General features: G+C 40.0%; 1 protein-coding gene and 1 pseudogene across 1 annotated transcript in view; one reads left to right on the top strand and one right to left on the bottom strand.

Annotated features, from left to right (window-relative positions):
- The window catches only part of SH3RF1 (SH3 domain containing ring finger 1), a 235,081-nt gene that overhangs the window by 148,431 nt on the left and 64,544 nt on the right, over positions 1-22,106 (bottom strand). The window lies entirely within an intron of this gene.
- Positions 689-2,700, top strand: LOC115873323 (annotated as a pseudogene).

Genomic DNA, 22,106 nt, shown 5'->3' with positions numbered 1-22,106 from the left:
CGCATATATATCTAAATTGTTCATGCAAAATATTTTCTAGTCAAGTGGGTTTGGAAATAGCATGCAGTGCTTTGCAGAACAAACAACTGCTCTAGATTGGTGATGCTGCTTCAATGTTCAGTTCTCAAACAAACAAAAAATCTTCACTCAAATCAGAATTATTTTTTTTCCATGGAACAATGCAAATAAATGGCGACAAAACACTTGTCTGTAAACCCAAAGTTCCATGAAAAATTCTCGCTTTACTGTTCATTAGGGAGCAGCAGCTCCTTTTGGAATTTCAGCCCATTCTCCAAAACCAAAACACCAAAACCACTGCCATCAAGGCATGGATTTCTGAGGCTGTAAATCTTTGCTGAAACAGAAAGCCTCATCTTTCACCCACAGTATGACTGATGGGTTCAAACCACCGACCTTGCAGTTAGCAGCTCAATGTCTATCCCACTACACCACCAAGGGTTCCTTTCTTTCTCCAAAAGCAACTCTCAATCCAGAATTACGGTACTGCCTTTCACTGGAGAAATTGGAATAAGCAGGTAATGACATCAGCTTTGTCTACCAGCCTTAGCTGAGCTCCCAAGTGAGACTAGATCAAAGTGAATTCGGAAAGTGGATTCAATTCAAAAGACTATGTATTTCTATAGTATTTTTCACAATTAAAGGGGAAAATGACTGAAGTCTATGTACAATGTATAAAACAGTATGTTAGTAGAAAAAATATCATGCAGGTTTATATAAATTTATATTAAGAAATCTGCCAGATGCCATTGAAACTATGCCAATCCCTTCCTAGTCACCTATCTAGATGTCTTGACTCCATGTGCCTTGTGATGTTTGCTTATGATATGCTTAAAATATAAATGAAAAATAGGTTGGGGGAGAAGGTATGGTATAGAGAGGACTCAAATCATTTTTACATACTTTTTCCGAATGTAGCTAATTAATCTTTTTACCTTTCATTCCACTTTACCTTTGGTGAAAAATGAGAAAAAATCCATTTAGTTAGAGAGAAAGAAAAAGTTCCTATGATCTTATTTTTCTAGTTTTGAAAAATGTCTTGAAATATGTAATCATTTCCAAAGGAAACGTTAAAGTTAGAAGCTATAGAATGACGAATATTATACCAAAAATCTGGAAAAAATAAACTCAGAACTCTTCTCAATACTTAGGCAAATATCTATATATATTATCTCCAGTTGGGTTTTTTTCTGTAATTAAACCTTATTTCTCTCAGAAATTCACTTATTTTCTTAGTCAAGAAATGCTGTATATGATGGGTATGCTAGTAAAAAAATGTTGTGGTAGTTACATAATCTGTTGTTAATTTAAGACTTAGGAGTGAAGGGGTCGTGTTTAGCTTGTCAATCAGGTCACAGCTTGATGACCTTATTTGGAGGTGCTATGGATATAAAATAGCTCGCTGGAAGTGAGACACAGAGAGGCTCAATCCCTGCAAGACATTCCTGAGACAAGCCACACGGAGCTACGCTGATGTAGATAGAGCCCTGTAGGAGCCACGTGGAGACCCCTGCCAATGCTGAGATGCTTCTAGTGCCACTGGATCTACAAGACTTTCCACCCACTGGCCTGTGAACTTCCTGCATTCAGCATTATTGCATGGCTGTGTGAGTCTAAAGAAGAATTTATAGACTAGTATTGGATATATGGGCTAATATTGGACTTATGGACTTGACCTGGACTGGGCTGGAATGTTTTCTTAATGTACAAGTACTCTATATAAAGCTCTGGGCTACCCCCATATGAGTGTCTATGAATTTGTTTCTCTAGTCTAACTAGATGAACACAATTACCTATTAGTATTTCTAGAGCAGTAAAAAAATATCGAGAACTTTAAAAGCTCATATTCTTAAAAACTTTAGAAAACTTGGAAATTGTAACATTGCATATCCAGAGGTTTAGGCATTTAAAATTATTTTAATATTTATCTTCATGAATCCTGAAGTTAAAAATGCCCTATTTTTAATTATTTGCTAGAATTTTGTATAATTTATGTTTTTTAGCTAACATTTTCTATAACTGTCCTGGCTCTTTTTCTTTTTGTTCAGTTCTGTCTGTAAATAAAATCTGTGCAATGGTTCCTATGGAGCATACTAACATCTATTCAGAAAGAAGGAAAATTTTCTCTCATATTTCATACCGAAGGTGCACATTATACTCATATATGGAGAATACTTTTTGAGGGTACTTAATTTGAAAATTACACCTACATGTGTAAATTATACCTACACGTGCAAAGCAGCAGATAACTGGAGTCCCTGCAGTTATTTATAGCAAAGATTGCTCATTTAAAGGTCGATGTGCATAATATACACATAAAGAGAATTTTTTCCCTTTTATTATCTAATCTATAATAATTGCATTTACATAGGTGTGTTCAGCTATTCCTTTTAAAAAGTGCAAAGTAGACTAAAGTAAGGAATGCCGGTGGCTGCAGACGTGGAAGGACGCTGGCTGCGGGATCTGTGACTTTGGCAAGATTGAAGTCAGGGCAGGTTCAGAAGTAGATGCTCAGTTCCAGTTCACTAGTACTAAAAACTATTTCAACTCGTGCACTGCCACAGGTAGAATGAATTGTGTACTGGCCACATGCAGTAGCATTGTTCTGCTTGTTAAAGCCTAAAAACTCCAGCTGTGAAAGCATCAGAAATGGATTCTCAGCTGCCAAGTTCTCATGCCTAGAGCAGCGAATGTCAACTCATCATGTGATACTCGGTTTGTACAATAAATTATGACCCGGTGGGCAGGGGTAAGGAATACCATTTTAAAATGCTATAATTAAGAGTGAATATAAACTCTTTGAGGATGTAGCCATCAGATAAACATGCTAGAGCTATACTGAGAGATAGCAGAGAGAGACAAAGGCCAATTCAGCCCAACTGAGGTGCCAGATATAAGATGAAGCCATCTTAGAGGTTCCAGCCCCAGTTGAACGCATCCTCATGAGTAACACTAGTAAACAACACATGGAGCAGAAGAAGTGCACAGCTGAATCCAGCATCTTGAAAAAAAAAAAGTTATTGCTTTAACACATCAGGTCTGGCAATGGTTTATTATACGACAAATAATAATAAAACATATGAAAATACCTTCAAACCTTTGGTTAATAGATTTCTTAAGACATGCCACCCCTTTTGTGTCATTTATTAGTTGCTAATTTGACATCTTTCTTCAAAGCAACTTAACAGTCTTCAGTGTTCCCCCTTATATGTATAGTTAGTAATTTTGTACTTCATTTTTAATAGCTATAGGTTTAATAAAGTAAAATGCTATTTAGCATCTTTTAAAGCAGATGTCCCATGATCTTCAATAAATAAATTAGTTTGGAATTTTAAATTTGCCTGATATCATATTGTGGTAGTTACATAATTTCATGTCAACTTGATAAATAAGTATAGGGGTGGAATCTTGCCTGTCAACAGGTCACAGCCTGATGATGCCTCCTTGTGGGTATAGCTCCTCATGAGGATTCTGGGAACTTCCTTTTTCTCCCTAAAAGTGGGCCTCTCTCTCTCCGCTTCACCTTCCTGTTGACAAGCCATATGGGGCCAACCTGATGGAAACCAGACCCTGGAGATGCCTCCACTGCCATTGGATCCACAAGACTTTACACACACCGGCCTATAAACTTCCAGCATTATGCATCATTGCATGTGACTGTGTGCATCTGAAGAGTGACTTATGGACTAATATTGGACTTATGGACTTGATCTGGACTGGGCTGGGATGTTTTCTTAATATACAATTACTCTTTGATATAAAGCTCTTACTTATTCATGAGTATCTCTGGATTTGTTTCTCTAGTCCACATGGTCTAACACATGGTACTGAGAATGGGATGCTAGAGAAACAAATCATGAAGATGGAGAGCGGATGCTTATTTGGCCCCTGCCTTATAGAAGTTTTTCTTTGGCTGGCCGGAGGTCAGATAAGGCTTCACTGTTTACTCAACTATTTTCTGAAAAGGACATGGGAAGTGAAGGTTTTGATTCCTGGAAGTTGTTTTTGGTTATTCCTGTTTAAAATGGCAAAAATGAATGTGATAAATGTAAATTTTGAGCTAAGGGGGTGAAATTGCCCTTGAACTTTTCTTCTGAGACCATGCTGCTTAGTCACAATGTCTGACAGAAGGTCAAAAGCCCCGCCCTAAGTTGATGCAGTGAGATGCCTAAGGCCATAATTTGTATCAACGGACTAGTTCAGATAAGGATTAAGATAGATACAGCTTGAACTTGGCTTTTTTAAAAATCATTTTATTGGGGGCTCCTGCAATTCTTATCACAATCCATACATCCATCCATTGTGCAAGCACATTTGTACATTTGTTGCCATCATCATTCTCAAAACATTTGCCTTCTACTTGAGCCCTTAATATCGGCTCCTCATTTCCCCCCTCCCTCCCCACTCTCCCCTCCCTCATGAACCCTTCATAATTCATATATTATTTTTTGTCCTATGTTACACTGTACGATGCCTCAACCCCTACCCCCGCCCTCTTCTCTGCTGTCCATCACCCAGGGAGGAGGATATATGCAGATTCTTGTAATCGGTTCCCCCTTTCCATCCCACATTCCCTCCACCCTCCAGGCATGAGTTTAGCATCTGACTATACTAAGTTTATACTGATTTCTTCTTCATGTTATTGATATTCGAAAGGATTATTAGTAGGTATAAAAATAGAGTTTGTAAGTTCAAGGTCCTCAGCCATTAATTTGAATCCTTAAATGAGTTAGGACGCACCTGCAATTAAGACTCTATAAAAATAATCCCCACCCAGTAATCTTGAGTGCTCAGGACATTTGTATTCAAAGAGACTTGACTAGTGGGCTGTTGACAGATGGAAAAAAACAAAGGGAACCCTTTGGCTTTTTAAATTGTGAACAAGTGGTTTGTACCTGAAGCTGTAAAAATGTGGAGCCATGAAGAAACTCTCCTCTCTAGGATTGAACATTAAAGGGAGCCTGAAGGAGGCCTGAAAAGCTCGTTCAGGGACCTCCTGGATCCACTTGTCGAGTGAAAGTGTAAGAAATGCAGCAATAAAGAGATGGGTTGAGTCTAGCCACTGACACCTGTGGGTCAGTTCACAGAATCTAGAGGAGAAGATGAGATGGGGTTGCTGGTCTGAAATTCATGACCTAGCCCAAGGAGGCTGGGTTGGTGAGAATTTGAGACAGGCCCCATGGTCAAAAGGTGTGGCAGCCAACGGGCACCCTGGTGAGGACAAGCAAGGCAGCCCACGCTGAGCTGACCAGACCCCAACCAGATGAAGATGACATTTTTGAGCCTGTGAATTGATGCATATTGCTGCTGAATTTATGGACATCCTGTCCTGATTTGACTTTGCTTATGCCTTCAGACTCATAAGGTCCAACTGGAATGAAAATTTTTCAGGTGAAAGAACATGCTTGTTTCCTCAGAGCACTGGATTGATATAAGTGGGCAGCACAGAAATTGGATACCCAAATGGGAAGAATAAAGGAATGAAGGGGCTGGTTTACAAACTTTCATGGGTGGGAGAATATGTTTATATAATTATGGTGTATGTGTTCACATAATTGCAATGATTAAGCATAGAATATTTCTGTTTTGTCGCTTACAGAGTATTATTTTTAAATAAGAATGGCACATTTTGAGTTGTATGCATTTTAGTTTTATCCTGTCAGGTACAAATATGATTTTATTATTGTTTTGTTTAAAAGTTATGTATGGCTAAAGAGTTGTGTAAAGGTATCAAGTTGACAGGGGGGGGGACTGTGGTAGTTACATATTTGGAATATAAGTATAGGGGTGGAGTCTTGTCTGTCAATCAGGTTGCAGTCTGATGATGCCTCCTTGTGGGCATGGCCTTCTCATGAAGATTCTGGGAACTTCCTCTCTCTTGATCCTGCCATCAGAGGCAAATCTCTCTCACACTCTCTCTCTCTCTGCTTTCACCCTCCTGTTGGCAAGCCATGTGGGGCCGAGGTGAGGAAACACTCGAGAGCTGGAGAAGCCATGTGGAGATCCGCGCCAGCACTGAGATGCCTGCACCACCACTGGATCCACAAGTCTTTTCACCCACCAGCCTGTGATCTTCCTGCATTTGGCATCATTGCATACGTTGCTTGAGTCTGAAGAGGAATTTATAGATTGCTATAGGACATATGGGATAATATCATACTTATGGACTTGATCTAAACTGGGCTGGGATGTTTTCTCAATATACAATTGCTCTTTGATATAAAGCTCTCTCTTTTACACATATGAGTGTCTCTGGATTTGTTTCTCTAGTCAACCAGGACTAACTAACACACATATTATAAATGATCATATAGACAATGAGAGTTACATGTTGGGTGGGCTGCTAACTGCAAAATCAGTGTAGTTTGCAGTGTTTGACTCCACCAGTGCCTTTTTTAAAGAAAGAAATCAGGACAGGTACTGACTGATAAAAATAAGGGTGATTTCTTTCTTCCTTTCTTTAATAAAAAGGACCTAAGACATTTGTCTGGAACTCACAGATATTGAGTGGAGAGGCACTGGAGAGAGAAAGACAAACCCAAACCTGAAGAGTTATGGGATCAGTAAGTAAGCCAGGGGTTCAAGGCAGAAGAGTAAACAAAAGGATACTGCGGGCTCCAGTTGAATGGGCACTGAGTGTAACTTGATGGTAAGTGACAGCCATAGGCCTGGTCTGCAACCTTCAGCCCTTTCCCTAGGCCAGGCTTGGTCCTAGGGTCAGGGAGAAGACTGCCATTCTATTCTTGAGAACAGAGAGCTAAAGGAGAAGGGCCAAAGCAGATAAATGGCATCTATCATCAGAAAGGCAGGTAAAGCAGAAGTCGATTATTGTTTACTTCTGAATTGTTATTTTGAGTTGCCATCAAATCAATTCTGACCTATGATAACCTCATGTGCACAAAGTAGAACTTTTCGAGGCTGTGACATTTTGGAAGCAGATCACCAGGCTTGTTTTCCAGAGCACCTTGAGGTGGGCTTGAACTGCCAACCTTGTAGCTGGTAGCTGAGCCCTGAGTCACTTGCTACACCCAGAGACTCCTATTTAAGAATGAGAGCAGTGTTGTATGCCTGATTATATGTAAATGAAGCAAATACTGAAATTCATTTGCATTTTCCAAAAATGCAGTAAGCCCAAAGTAGGGTGGTGCCGTTAGTTGCTGTTGTGTCAGTCAATTATTCATGGCACCCTGATAGATAACAGGACTAGGCCACTATGATCTAAAGAGTTTCGAGAAAAAGGAGGCACAACATCAAAAGAGGCTGCCAGCTCAGCTACTAATGCTGATGTAGCACTATTGCTAATGTGGCAACTAATGCTGTGTAGTTCAAGGTAGAAGGATTTTGCAAAACAATTCTTTCATTAGTATTCAATAAAACCTAAGTAATATTACATTTAAACAATTTGCAGCTCTACCTATCATATATTATGATTAAAATTGGCAATAACCATTTCTAAGAATGCTGTGTGGTCTAGAAGGAGGAGGCCCATGGGGCACAGGCAGGAGTGACACCATGAGCTACTGCACTGGGTGACACCGATTCTAGCCACCACTGCACTGCCCTGGTAGACGTCATTTGTAACCAGAGAATTCACAATAAGCTCACTTATCTGAATGTTAAACTCATGAAAAAAATCAGTAGTAGTTGATAGTGTAAGCATAACAACAGTGACGGAGGTGATAACTGAAAACTGATCTCTACAAAGCGCAGAAAAAGAAAGAGACTCTAGACTGTCTTAAGACATGTTACAGTAATGAATGTAGGTAACGACGCTCCCAAGGTTTCCTTTATGCTGTGTATGGAACATTTAATGTATTTAGGGAGAAATTCTAATTAAAAATGAAAACGGTTCTGGCATTTGACAAAAATCAGCTAGCTAAATATTCACCCAGGAGAATACCTTATGCCCTAACCAATATCAAATAAAAGAGCCATTGCTTTATTTTCAAGTTTTTTTCTTTCTAAAAGAAACTATTTCAATGCTCTCAAAGATGATCTGCAAAAACTATGAATGCACTATCCTCTGAAACCCATTCCTAAGTATTTGAGAGATAGTAGATAAGGGGCAGCTTGTGTTTGTCCTTCATTGTGTACTGTTTTCTATTTCCTTTAGACCTGTTCAGAGGCAGAGGGCTAGGAGACTTCTGCTCTGACAATTCAAAGAACTCAAACTCAAGAGCCTTGTTCATGCCTTCTGCTGCTGAAGCCAGACGATTACACATTTCAAGGTTGAAAACATTTCTCACATGAGGCCTGCCCCCAAACTCCTTTCTCTCATCAGGCAATCATCATCATCACTTTACTTACTTGCCTCTCTGGGCAAAATCATTTCATGTGCTTAAATGTCATGGTTTTCTTCTCAGATTTTAATTTTGTCTAAGACTTACTAGAAGAACACTTAATTTGCTATTAACTCGTCAATTCAACTTAGCATGTGGCCATCAACATTTGAGAAGAGTCCCAGAGGAGGAGAAAATAAAAGAGGCCAGGAGGAGATAGTGCCCTCTGGGAGAGGATAGAGCGCCCACAGAGGAGATAGTGCACCTGCAGACAAGGGCACCCAAGTAGCACACACTCTGCAGAAAACAATGCAAAGGAGTCAGAAAGGGATGCCGTGAGGACTTCCAGGAAAATGGCACCAATGTCGGATCGCCAGTGTGAAGAGCTCACTGTGTGATTGCCAGATTTATGGGTAGGAGACCACGTTGGCGGACCAGAACCAGGAAATACAAGACTGGCTCTAGCAGCACACCACCAGGATTCTTTTGTCAGTTCTTCCACAAGTGTACACCAGCTGTACTTGTCACAGGTCCATTCACTTTTCAGAGCACCAGTCCCCATTTCCCTCCCTTGTCTGTGAGGTGGTCACTCCTGGCCTCTTCCCCTCCTGTCCCCATTCAGTGGTTCGCCAGCGTGGGGAGGTGGCCCAGGACAGTCCACTCCTCAGGGGCATCACACGGGTGCCTGCAAGGAGTCCTGGAAGCAGCAGACGCTGTAACCCACGGCAGCCCACAGAGTAAAGTTCCCATTGGGGATAGTCTCTAGTCAAAGACCAGCTCCCTCCCCTGGTGGCAGGAGCACAACTGGGCTCTGCAGATAGATAGCCCCAGCTGGTTGGACAGGGATCAATCGGGTATCAGGGAGACAGAGGAGCGGCTGCACCTGCACAAAAAGGACTCTAGAAGGTTGTTAGATTTGTTCCTATTTACTTTTGAGAAAGGAAACACAAAACTCCTTACCCTGTCAGAGGAAATGGAATCCTGCATTTCCATGTTTCTCTGTAGCTTCCCAGTAGCCTGCAGAACCAGGGCTCACAGTGCTTATCCAAATCACCCTCTGATCAGAAGCCCCTCTTCTCTGGGCCATTCACTGTAACTGCCCATTTCCACCCTAGGACCACACATAAGGAGAGGATAGTTCTGAATTGTGCAGGAATCCACTATATAAGCCCAATAACTGAAGGACTGAACTCTCCCTGCATAATGTACAGGGTTGATTAGTGACTCTGTTAGATTCAATATATCCCTCCCTTACCCCAACTACCACAACCTCTGGAACCTGTTCCCTCCACCTGAGTAACATACACTCTCCTTTAACTTACAAAGTGAAATCACATACCCCATAATTCTCTTCTATAACTCATTAAAAATGACTATACTTAATATACTATATGATCAATCCCACAACTTAAAACCTACTCCTGAGCACCTATACCCTAATCCTTCTATTCATCCAACTAACACTTCCTCCTCATCCACACATGTTTTATAACACCGCTCTGACCCTCCCTAACTTAAGAGCCAGCCCTGCCCCCTACATATCCCAGACTACACACCACCTTCAGCTCAACCCAAACACGTCAAAAACAACAGCCGACACCAGCAGCTACCATAAAAAAACTAGAGAAACAAGTCAATTACCAAAGATGACCCAAACCCAATGGTTTACAAAGAAAAAGCAACTCTTGAACTGCCAGAAAAAGAATGCGTGAGAATACTGTTTAGAGCCATGCAAGAAAATAGGGGATCAACTCTGAAAATTAACCCCCCAAAACAGATATACTAGAATCTTCATACCAAAGAAAAATCAGGAGTTAAGGAATGAGGTAGCAGAGAGAAATCGGAGATTGATCTCAACAACAGAATGGGAGAAATGAAAAACCAAATCAGTGCTCTCAAAGAGAAAGAAGCAAAATTCAGCAAACAAGAAAAACAATCAAACAAAAAACCAAACGAATCAGAAGAAAGCCTGAGGGATTCCATAAAACAAAACAATATTCGAATTATTGAGGTGCCTGAACGGGAAGAAATAAATAGACCTACAGTTAAAACAGTAAAGGAATTCTTAGAAGAAAATGTCTCCAACATCCCAAGGAGACTACAACATCCCAGAAGCAGAAAGAACACCAATTATATTAAGCCCCCTCGAAACACACAGTAGTTGAAGTATCCAATTCAAAGAAAAGGAGAGAATCAGAGCTGCTAAAGAGCAAAAAGCAGGCAAAGATGTAAAGGTAAACAGATAAGAATAAGCTCAGTCCTCTCTGCGGAGACCAAACAGGGAAGAAGAAACTGGGCAACATACTGCACAAGTTGAAAGACAACTGCAATTCAAGGTACAGTAATGTTATCCAGCAAAGATCTCCATCAAACTTGACGGAAATAAGTGTTTCCTCAAATAAGGAAAAATTTAGAGGATTCGTAGAAACAGAGTTACCAAAAATACTTTCCAGTTCTTTATGGGCAGAAAACCAGCAACCACAGTATACAAACCTTAGACCACCACAGGATGTATCGCCCAGAAACCAACACTCTGAAAACAGTATCCCAAACATTACAGATCCAACAGAGAAATGAAAACAAGAATAAACTACCTACACACACACACACACACCATCCTATAAAGGAGAAGAAAAATGTCAAACACAAATAGTAGGAGAAGGTAGCAACTAATCTACATTCAAATTTAATTACACTGAGTGCTAATGGTTTTAGCATGCCTATTAAAAGACAAAGAATAGCAGACTGGATTACACAACACAAGCCATCAATCTGCTGCCTTCAAGAAACATCTCAAACTCACAGGAAAAGAAAATAGACCGAGAGTCAAAGGATGGTGAAAATTTTACCAAGCTAATAGCAACCATAAAAGAGCAGGGGTCAGAATACTAATCTCTGACAAAACAGACCTCAAGGTACATGATGTAACAAGAGATAAGAGTGCAGCTTATATAAGGCTCAAGATATCAATAGACCAAGAACCCATAAACATATGTGCCCAGTGAAAGACCCTCGAAATTCATCAACCAAATCCTCAAAGAAATGAAAACAGAAATCACCAGATCAACAACTATAGCAGGTAATTTCAATATACCACTCAAAGAAAGATAGATGAGCAAGTAAGACATTGAATAAACTAAAGAGCTGAACAACACAATTGAACAACTTGACCTCCTACACATTTTGAGAGCTCTCCCACCAACAGCAACAACAACAAAAAAATTCTTCTGCAAAACACACAGCTCATATTAGAAAAGAATCGACATGCTGGGAGACAAGGCAAGCTTAAGAAAATTCACACACACAGAGGTCAAACAATCTCTGAATAGAACACAGCGCCATAAAGCTAGAAATCAACAATAGAAAGAACAAAAGCACAAAGACAAATACTCGGAAACTCAATAACACACTTCTCAAAAGAGAATGAGTAAAGGCCAAATTGGAGGGGAAATTCGGAAGTTCCTAGAAACCAGTGAGAATGACAATACAACATACCAAAAGCTGTGAGGTGCATCACAGGCAGTTATCAGGGGTAATTTTTTGCAATAAACGCACACATGAAAAAAGAGGAGAGAATGATGGGCAGCATCTTAACCAGGATTTAAACAGGGTCACAGCCCAATCCTTCCAACAGTAATAGAAGAGAAATCATACAGATTATAGAGTTGAGATAAATGAAGTGGAAAACAGAAGAACAATACAAAAACTCAATAAATTAAAAATTTGGTTCTTTGAAAGGATCAGCAAACTGCTAGCAAACTTAGCAAAGAAAAAGAAGGAGCAGAATTAGGGATGAAAGATTCCTAAAAAGATTCTCAAGAAGACAGGCTGAGACAGGAAAATCCTCAATACAGTAAAGGCCATATACAAAAAAAAAACCGATAACCAATATTACACTCAATGGAGAAAAGCTCAAAACATTTCCACTGAATAAGGGAACCTCACAAGAATGTCCTTTATCCACACTTCTATTCAACATTGTGCTGGAAGTCATAGCCAATACTATAAGACAACACGATAGCATGGGTAAAGAAGTGAAACTTTCACTAGTTGCCGATGATATGATTTTATACATTGAGATTCCTAGGGGGTCCACAACAGGATTCTGGAAACCATGGAGGAGAGTAGTAGAGTGGGAAGATACAAGATTAACAAGCAGAAATCAATTGGATTCCTATATACCAGTGATGGGAACGCATAAAAAAGAAATCAAGGAACCAGCTCCATTCAAAATAGCCACGCAAAAGCTGAAATATCCAGGAATAAACCTAGCCCCACCCCACCCAAAAAAAGACCTATACAAAGAAAACTAGAAGGAGGTACACTGGTACAGATAGGAACTGAAAATACAGGGAATCCAGGGCGGATGAGCCCTACAGGACCAGTGGTGTGAGTGGCGAAACAGGGAGGGTAAAGGGAGAATGGGTAGGAAAGAGGCAACCGATTACAAGGAACTATATGTGACCTCCTCCCTGGGGGACAGACAACCGAAAAGTGGGTGAAGGGATACGTTGGACAGGGCAAGATATGAAAAACTACCCATTTGTAAACTATCAAGGGCTCATGAGGGAGGGGGGAGCGGGGAGCGAGGGGAAAAATGACCTAATGTCGGGGGTTTAAGTGGAGAGAAAATGTTTTGAGAATGAGGTACAAATGCACTTTACACAATTGATGTGTGTATGGATTGGGATAACAGTTGTATGAGCCCCTAATAAAATGTTAAAAAAGAAAAAAAACAACAAATAACAATGACCCTACTGTGCAGCACAAAAAAAAAAAAAAAGAAAATATGGAAGTCAAGAGACTTGTACTTTAGTATTCCTTCTGCCGTTAAGCACTTGGGAAATGTTGGAGCAGTCCTTTGACCCTCCTGAGTTTCCATTTCTTAATGTGTCAGAAGAGGTATTTATATTCTATAGCACTAAGATATTTCAGGCTATAATATTTTGGTTTTCATGATGTGAAATCTCTCTGTCAAACTCCTATTAAACAAATCAACTGCTAAAAAAAAAAAAGAAAAGAAAACTAGAGAACATTACTACAACAAACCACAAGGGATCTACACAAAAGCAAGCATATTCTGTGTCTGTGGAGTGGAAGACTCAATGTGGTGAAGATGTCAATAGTACCTAAATAACCTCCAAATTCAATGCAATCCAGATCTAAATTCCAGCATCATTCTTCAAAGAAATGGAAAAACTGATTACCAACTTCATACGGAAAGGAAGAAGCCCAGGATAGACAAAGAACTCCTCAAGAAAAAGAAAGTAGGTGGTCTTGCACTACCTGACCTCAAAACCTACTCTACAGCCACAGTTGTCAAAACAGTCTGATTCTAGTATAATGAGAGATACACGGACCAATGGATCAGGACAGAAAACCCAGAAATAAAAACATCCCCATACAGAACACTAATTTTTTATAAAGGCCAAAAAAACATTAAATGGGAAGCAGATGCCCTCTTCAGTAAATGGTGCTGGAAAACTTGGATAGCCACATGCATAAGAATGAAACAAGACACATATCTCACTCCATGCATACGAACAAACTCAGGTGTATCAAAGACCTAAATGTAAAACCCAAAGGATTTGGGTCATCAATGAGAAAATTAGAACAAAGCTAGGACCTTCAGTGTTGGGAATACACAGACTATCAGAAATAACAAAGGAACCACACTCCATGGAAGACAAAACAGATGAGTGGTACCTGTTAAAAATAAAACACTTGTGAACAACAAAAGGCTTCATTAAAAGAGTAAAAAGAGGGCCCACAGACTGGGAAAGGTCATTTAGTAATAATGTAACAGACAAAAGACTAATTACTAAAATCTACAGATTTTTACAAGATTGCAACAAGAAAAAAAGAGCAGTCCTCTGAGAAGGCAAAAGACCTGAGCAGATGATTCACAAAGCATGACACTCAAATGGCTAATAAACACATGCGGAAATGCTCCCAGTCACTAGCCATCCGGGAAATGCAAGTCAAAACAACCATGATATACCAACCACCTAAAAGCCCATTACTGTAGGCCAACTTCAAAAAACTGAGAACAAATGTTGGAGAGGATGTAGTGAGATAGAAATTCGTATCCACTGCTGGTGGACTTATTTTAAATACATACAGCCACTGTGGAAGGCAATATGGCGATACCTAAAACAGATGGCAATTGAACTACCATATGACCCAGCACACTGGCACACATCCAAAGGAATTAAGAAACAGATCATGAATACATGTGTGCTCCCCATATTGATTGCAGCACAGTTCACAACAGCAAGAAACTGGAAACAGCCTTAATTCCCATCAATAGAAGAGTGGATTTAAAAACCTCTGGTACATAATTCCAATGGAATACTACCCATCCCTAAAAAACAGCAATGAAGCCATACAACACCTTAAGTTGTAGAAGTATTTGGAAGACATTATGCTGAGTGAAGTTAGTCAAGCACAAAAGGACAAATACTGTCTGAGTCCACAGAGACAGGAACAAGCAGGAGAACAAGTACAAGCTCAGGCTTGTTGGGCATCGTCTTCTGGCTGTGGATCAGAAAGGCTGGTAAAGAGCCAGACCCACTGCCAATGAACCACACATTATCTGCTCAAGGTTACGTATAGTGTGGGCCACTTGGCCGGAGGGTGCCTCACAACAGCTGGGATCGAATGGAGGTGAGGGAGAGGGGATGCTGTCTGTTGAGGGGTTGCCAGGAGGATCTGTGGTGAGGTCCCCTGAAGAGGGAGAAGGGCCTTGTCAGAGGGATGGGGCTCACTGATGGGAGGGGCAGTGCAGGAGAGGGAAGTGGGAACAGTCTCTTTGGAGGAGCATAGATGAATTTCTTTGGAGGGAAGGGGAGGAAGGCCTGACTTCCAGGTGGGGGGAGGAGAGATGGGATTTGGAGAATATTAAGTGGGGAGTGTCTTTAGTGGCATGTACTGGGTGGGCAAAATTGAACTATGGTGTCTGGGGGTATCCTGGGAACCCAGGATGGGTGACGTGGAGCGCTGGGACACTGAATCCTGGATCTTCAGGGTGCAGGCATGTTCCAGAGGCTGCATCGATGAGACTCCGCATGGATACTCCATTGGGTGAACTGGACTGTACCTCAGACACAATTGTAACCTGAGGACTTAAACTGGAAATACATGGTGTCCAAAGAAGCAGAAGACTGCTGTAGTGAGAGTAGTATACTGCTGGTTGGCAAACAAGGTCTTTCTAAATCAATGCTCTGTAGGCATTAGTTAAGATTTGCATTATTCCTTTTGATAGCCGGGCACCATCAGCGTCTGGGGTCTTAAAAGCTTGAAGGTAATCAAGCGGCCATCAAGCTCAGAAGCAACAAAGCCCACATGGAAGAAGCACACCAGCCTATGCAACCACGAGGTGTCAAAGGGATCAGGTATAAGGCATCATCAGAACAAAAAATCTTACCATAGTCAATGATGGGGGGAGTGCAGAGTGGAGATCCAAAGCCCATTAGTAGGCCACTGGAGATCCCCTTGCAGAGGGGTCTCAGGGAGGAGATGAGCCAGTCAGGGTGCGATGTAACAACGATGAGAAATACAACTTTCCTCTAATTCCTAAATGTTTCCTCCCCACTCCCACTATGACTCGAATTCGACCTTGCAAGTCTGGCTAGACCAGAGGATGTACACTGGTACAGATAGGAACTGAAAATACTGGGAATCCAGGGCGGATGAGCCCTACAGGACCAGTGGTGTGAGTGGCGAAACAGGGAGTGTAAAGGGAGAATGGGTAGGAAAGAGGGAACCGATTACAAGGAATTATATGTGACCTCCTCCCTGGGGGACGGACAACCGAAAAGTGGGTGAAGGGAGACGTCGGACAGGGCAAGATATAACAAAACACCAATTTATAAACTATCAAGGGCTCATGAGGGAGGGGGGAGCGTGGAGGGAGGGGAAAAATGAGGACCTAATGTCGGGGGTTTAAGTGGAGAGAAAAAGTTTTGAGAAATGATGTACAAATGCGCTTTACACAATTGATGTGTGTATGGATTGCGATAACAGTTGTATGAGCCCCTAATAAAATGTTTAAAAAATTAAATTAAAAAAAAAAAAGATTTGCATTATTCCAGCAATCCTGTGACAGTCATTCTGTTATATCTTGCTTATGCTTGTTCATATTAGGGTGAATCTCAGAGCTGTGTCACCATTGGGGGTCACCCTCTGGAAATTATGTTATTCGTTTCTCTGTTTTTTGGTAAATGAAACTCAGGGACCTTGAGCTTATAGGGAAAGAAATATTACAAAGTTTTCAGGGGAAGGGGGGACACAGAGGAGAGATAAGAGAGAGATGATATCAAGCAAGGAGTCCAGAAAGGAAAAGTATGTTTGGAACCTGACCATGGAAGCAACTGTATAATTCTGTCAGTCATGATTGAACTATGGAATGAATTAACCCCTAAGTTACAGCAAATAAAAAAAATAAAAAAAGCATAGATCTAGAAATGAGTTTCAGGCTCACACTAAATCCTAGCTCTAACTTAAGAACAATTAGTTCTTACATCATGGCCTTGCTCGATACTCTCCCTCGGGAAGGGAACACAGACGATACAGGTGCTATAACAAAATGTGGCGAAGAACTTAGATGGTGGCCAAGTATCAGATAAAATCGTGTCTGGGGACTTAAAAGCTTGTCTCCAAACAAACTGTCATCTAGGAGAGATGTCAACTAAGTCTACATAGAAGAAGCACACCACCATCAGTGACTGAAGGATTGGAATCCATATGATCTGAAGTCGAAGGTAGGATCAGTATCAGTGCCTAAATTGTGAGAATCCAGTGTGCAGAGACTATGGATGACAGTGGGAGCCCATGATACATTGGTGAAAACACATAGGAAATAAGCCTCCATAGAATTCCCCCTCTCTAAAATCGAGGGATGGGAGGAAAGGTGTCACTAAGCAGAGTGCTTGGGAGAGAGGAGTATAGAAGATCAAAGGCATAAAGCTGACCTGAGCAGTTATCCCCCCCTTAAGATGCTGGCTGGACCTGATCTGGTTTTCAACATTTTCTGTAATTTTGGTTTGTATTGTTTTGTTTGGCTTTTGTTTGTTTATATTAGAGGGTATCTAAGAGGTGCTACTTTAATGGAGGTCTCCCTGTTGAAGCTATGCTATATGCTTTTCTGCTTACGGTATATGAAACCCAGGATTGATGAACCTATAGCGACATCAAGTAGAATAAAGGGTTCAGGGGATGGGGTGCAGTGGGGGGAGGGGGGTAAAAGGGAGACGATGTCAAGGAGTTCATGTAGAAAAAGATTGTTTGGAAACTGATTGTAGTAACAATTGTACAATTATACTTGATGTGACTGAAATATGGGATGATGATATATGTATTAAATCCCAGCTAATTTAAAAAAAGGGAAATCCATTGTATATGTATGAAACCTCATGAAAAGAATTAATAAACTTTTCCGTGAAACAAAAAAATAAATTACTTCACCTCTTTTCTGAAATAAATAAACAAAATATTTTTGGTTTCTGCTTCAAAGAAATACAAAAATTACTTCAAACTCATCAATGTGAATTATCCGCCTATGAGTATGCCTCTTTTTTACTATTACTCAAAGCAAATTACACAGGAAAATGGTTTTGTGTTCTAAACATTGCATAACTTTGACAGTTTTAATGACGTCATGGAATCAGGCATAGCTTTCTTTTTTGTCTTTACAATGAACTCTTCATTTTATAAAGGCAGCTAGAAGAAAAACATCAAGTGGCATCCACAGCTAAGCGGTGTCACAGGAAAGCTGATGACAATGACACTTCGTTTTAAATGCATGTCATTTCAGAAGTTCTGTGATTAAATATTTATTCTATCTAGTTATCCCCAGTCAAAAATGAAGGAGCCAAATGCACATCTGTTTGAACTTCTCCTCTACAGGATACGTTTTCTTTTTTTTTTACCCTGCCTGGTACTTTTACAGATCATGTTTAGGCAGAGAACAACTGAGGAGTGGAGGTCAGGTGGGAGGAGAGGCACGTGCTCAGTTTGAAGAAGACAGCCACTGTCTGTCCTTTGGAGGTTTTAGCGTTCAGTCGGCTCCCCCCACCCCCTACTCCTTCCAGCGGTCAGGGCCCCTAGCTTCAGTGGAACTAGATTTCCCAATAACAGAGTCTGACATTGAACAACTAACCCACAAAAATCTATAGTTAACACCCTAAAAAAAACCCTCAAAATTCACTGCCATCGAGTCGGTGCCAACTCATAGTGACCGTATAGGACAGGACAGAACTGCCCCTGTGGGTTTCTGAGACTGTAACTCTTTATGGGAGTAGCAATCTGTTTTTTCAATTATTAGTTTGAAATTGCACAGAAACAAGATCTTGAGTAAGAATTTCCACACCCATATACTTTATGTGGCTAATACATATAATTTTCAAGAGCAAATGAATTGAAGAAGTCTTGATTCCTGCTCTTGTTAGTGAAGCTGGAGGTTAAATTTGTCATAATGGCTGAAGTTTAGTAGACAAAAGATTCTTTGAGTTAAATCTACATGCTCTTTGAGCATCATGTGTCTAAACAGCTTAATCACAACCTAACTTTAACAACACAAGGTCTCAAGTGGTTAATCAGAGGTGGGAGGTGCTTCTGCATTTTACATTGGTTCCAATTTGCTGACACCACATCATGCTGACCTCCCTAGTAGGCGAGAGTCATCTTCAATGGCAGTAAGACGAGTGCTGCACACAAAAGCCACAGCCCGTCAAGTAACAATTTCATTCTTTCTGTCATTCCTTTCAAGCGGGACAACTCTCAACACTGCTTCTGACAATGTTTATGAACAGAACTCATGTCAGCATAGGAATAGGAAAGGGAATGAGAGAGAGAGTGTGCGTGTGTGTGCACGTGCGTGTGTCCAACAAACTGAAATATACAATAACCAGCTTAGTCTTAGTCCTGCAGAAATGGATTTGGATTTAAAACCTAGTTTCTGCAAAAATAAAGCTATAAAAGTACCCAAAACTGCTAGTTTTAATCACTTATCAAAGACAAGGTACAATTTAAGATATACCATAATCAGTAACTTCTGGCAATTTTGTTCAGAGTAAATTCATAAAACAATTACCAGGATATGTCGAAAGGTGTTGCTATGAAATCACAGAAATTTCATCAAAACCTTTATCAAACAAAAATATCAAAATGAGAAGCTACTGTTTCTTGATATATCCTGCATCAAGATCTATATATTTCTGAAAGCAGCATTTCCATTTCTCTACCTTTTCCTGAAGAATTCTGTGCTCTTTGATTTACACCATGTCAAAATGGCAGTGCTGGTAACCTTAAGGGACTCAAATCACTCTCTGAATCATGTTGGCAAATCTAAACCTAGTCTCCAGTTACGATTCATTCCATAAAATTATGTTCACTAGCTTCACTCTTGCTTAACAGACCAGTGGCAAGGTAGATCAATTACTTGAGCTAACTGGTGATCATCAAAGGATACCTTTGGCAGCCTTCAAGCCAAAATCTTGTTGAAGCCAAGATTATTTGCTTGGAATTGAGCAGACGGACTAGTGTGAGATTCCAACTTCAGTAGCTATCACATCAATGGTAATTCTGTGGTCTTCTTGGCACATCTCTGAGGTCTTCTCGACCTTCCTTAAAAAGCTTGATCTATCCAAAAACTACTGGAGTATGTGGAGCAGCATTCTCCTCCTTTTTTTTTTTAAGCACTCTAATGGTATAAGGAGAGTCTTATTACCAAAAGAAAGAATTCTCTGCAGCTATTCCAATGATCAGAGAGACATTTGTGTACAAACTACTGTGTATCCTTGAAAGTAAGACATCCCCCCAAAATAAGACCTACTTACAGTTTTGCCTCTCGCTGAAATATAAGGCATCCCCCCGAAAATAAGACCTCGCCGAACATAAGACCTCCCCGGTAATAAGGTCCCCCAAAACTACCGTAACTCTGGACTCTGGACCGTAGCGGTGGGCACCGCCGCCAGCTCAACATTGGCCACAGCGCAGCTGGAGCAGACAGGAAGTGTGAGTAAATGTACCATAGATTACGAGTAAATGTACCATAGATTGTTGTACATGGAAATAATGGTAGTAACAAGCAATTCTTGATACTGTAGGATTCAGTTTGTCTGGTTATGCTGGTTTGTGATGACAACTACTACCATACCGTGTACAGGTAATAAATTTCCTTTTTTGTTGTTCAACAATAAATGTGTACCGTATTCTTCTTCATGGAAAAATAAGACATCCCCTAAAAATGAGACCTAGCGCATCTTTGGGAACAAAAATTAATATGACACTGTCTTATTTCCGGGGAAAGGGTAGACTCCTGGTAGTAATACTTTTTGACTGACCCTAATATTTTGAAAGAAGGTTAAGTCAAATACATGCATTAGACTAACATCTTCTTTATGATAAAAATAAACTCAAAAACACTGCCACCTAGTCCATTCTGATTCATGAAAACCTTGTAGGACAAAACAGAACTGCCCTGTGGGTTTCTTACACTGTAACTCTTTTTTTGTTTGTTTTAAATATACTGTAACTCTTCACAAGACTAGAAAGCCTAGATTTTCTCCCTCAAAGCAACTGATTTCCAACTGCTGACCATGCAGATAGCACCCCAACGTGAAACCACTAAGCTATCAAGGCTCACTATGATAGCAATATATTTCAACACTGTTGCTGGTTGCCAGTGAGTAAACGCCAACTCATGATGACCTGTGTAGAACAAAACGTTGCTAAGTCCATGCATGATTCATACTTTGTTTGGCCCCACTGGGCAGGCTATTACATCAATCCTTCTCATTGTGGACTTCCCTCATTTTTGCTCTCTACCACATGTGATATCCTTTGACTAGTGATTGCTCTTTGCAGCTGTCATGTCTAAAGTCTAGCAAGACAAAGTATCACCATCTTGACTTCTAAGGACCATTCTGGCTGTCTTTATATATTCCATGTAAAATATCTTATAAAACACAGTTAAAAGCAACCTCTTTAGTCTTATAATAAGAGAGTAGCTGTTAAATCCTACATGTCATTTGGAATTTAAAATCCACCATTTAGGTAATATATGAATTCTACAACTTTGAAGTATACAAAACCTTTATATAAAATATACAGTGAATTGCTGAGCTAAAGCATAATCTTAGAACTTAGTAGACAGACTATAATTACAATGGATTATATCATTCACACTTCTAAAAGCTCTCATTTCCCCCTGCTATATTCTACTATTAGTTTTCCTAATAATATTATGAAGGGCAGATATATACTATGTACTAATAAACACATTTCAACTCATTTGCTTGCTTGTGTTGTTGTTTGTTTTTAAGGTTGAATTGTTTTTTACCTAAGGTAAAGCATACTACAATATAAAAATAGCAATATAGAGAGAATAAATGCTCTTGAATTCTAAATCATCTATTATTCTATATATTTTTACAACCTAACAGGGATTTAAGACAATACAGTTTAACTCCAAATTAATAACAGTTAGATAAATAACGTAACTAAATAATTACCAAGTCTGCTTCAAATAAAAGTAGAATAGTAATCTGATGACAAATTTCAGTCCGTTTATTGCTTCCCTTGTTAATCTTTCACCTTCTCAAGTGTATTTTACAACTAAAAGTGAGAAAGAACTCACATTAAAAATTCTTGACTTCATGACACTAACTTTTATGGAGTAAGTTTATTCCATCCGGCTGCCCACCACACCCCCAATACATCCATTCAATTGAGAAAATTCAGTTTTAGAATGCAAAGTCCTGGATGTCCTGTCTATCAAGCCAAATGGGCTAATGTGGATTCCTGGGG

Source organism: Echinops telfairi, unplaced genomic scaffold (assembly GCF_000313985.2).
Source record: "Echinops telfairi isolate 266 unplaced genomic scaffold, ASM31398v2 ScPeMD7_5;HRSCAF=22, whole genome shotgun sequence".
NCBI lineage: Eukaryota > Metazoa > Chordata > Mammalia > Afrosoricida > Tenrecidae > Echinops > Echinops telfairi.
Note: the sequence above shows the minus strand (reverse complement) of the source record. Positions and strands in the feature narration are given on the sequence as shown.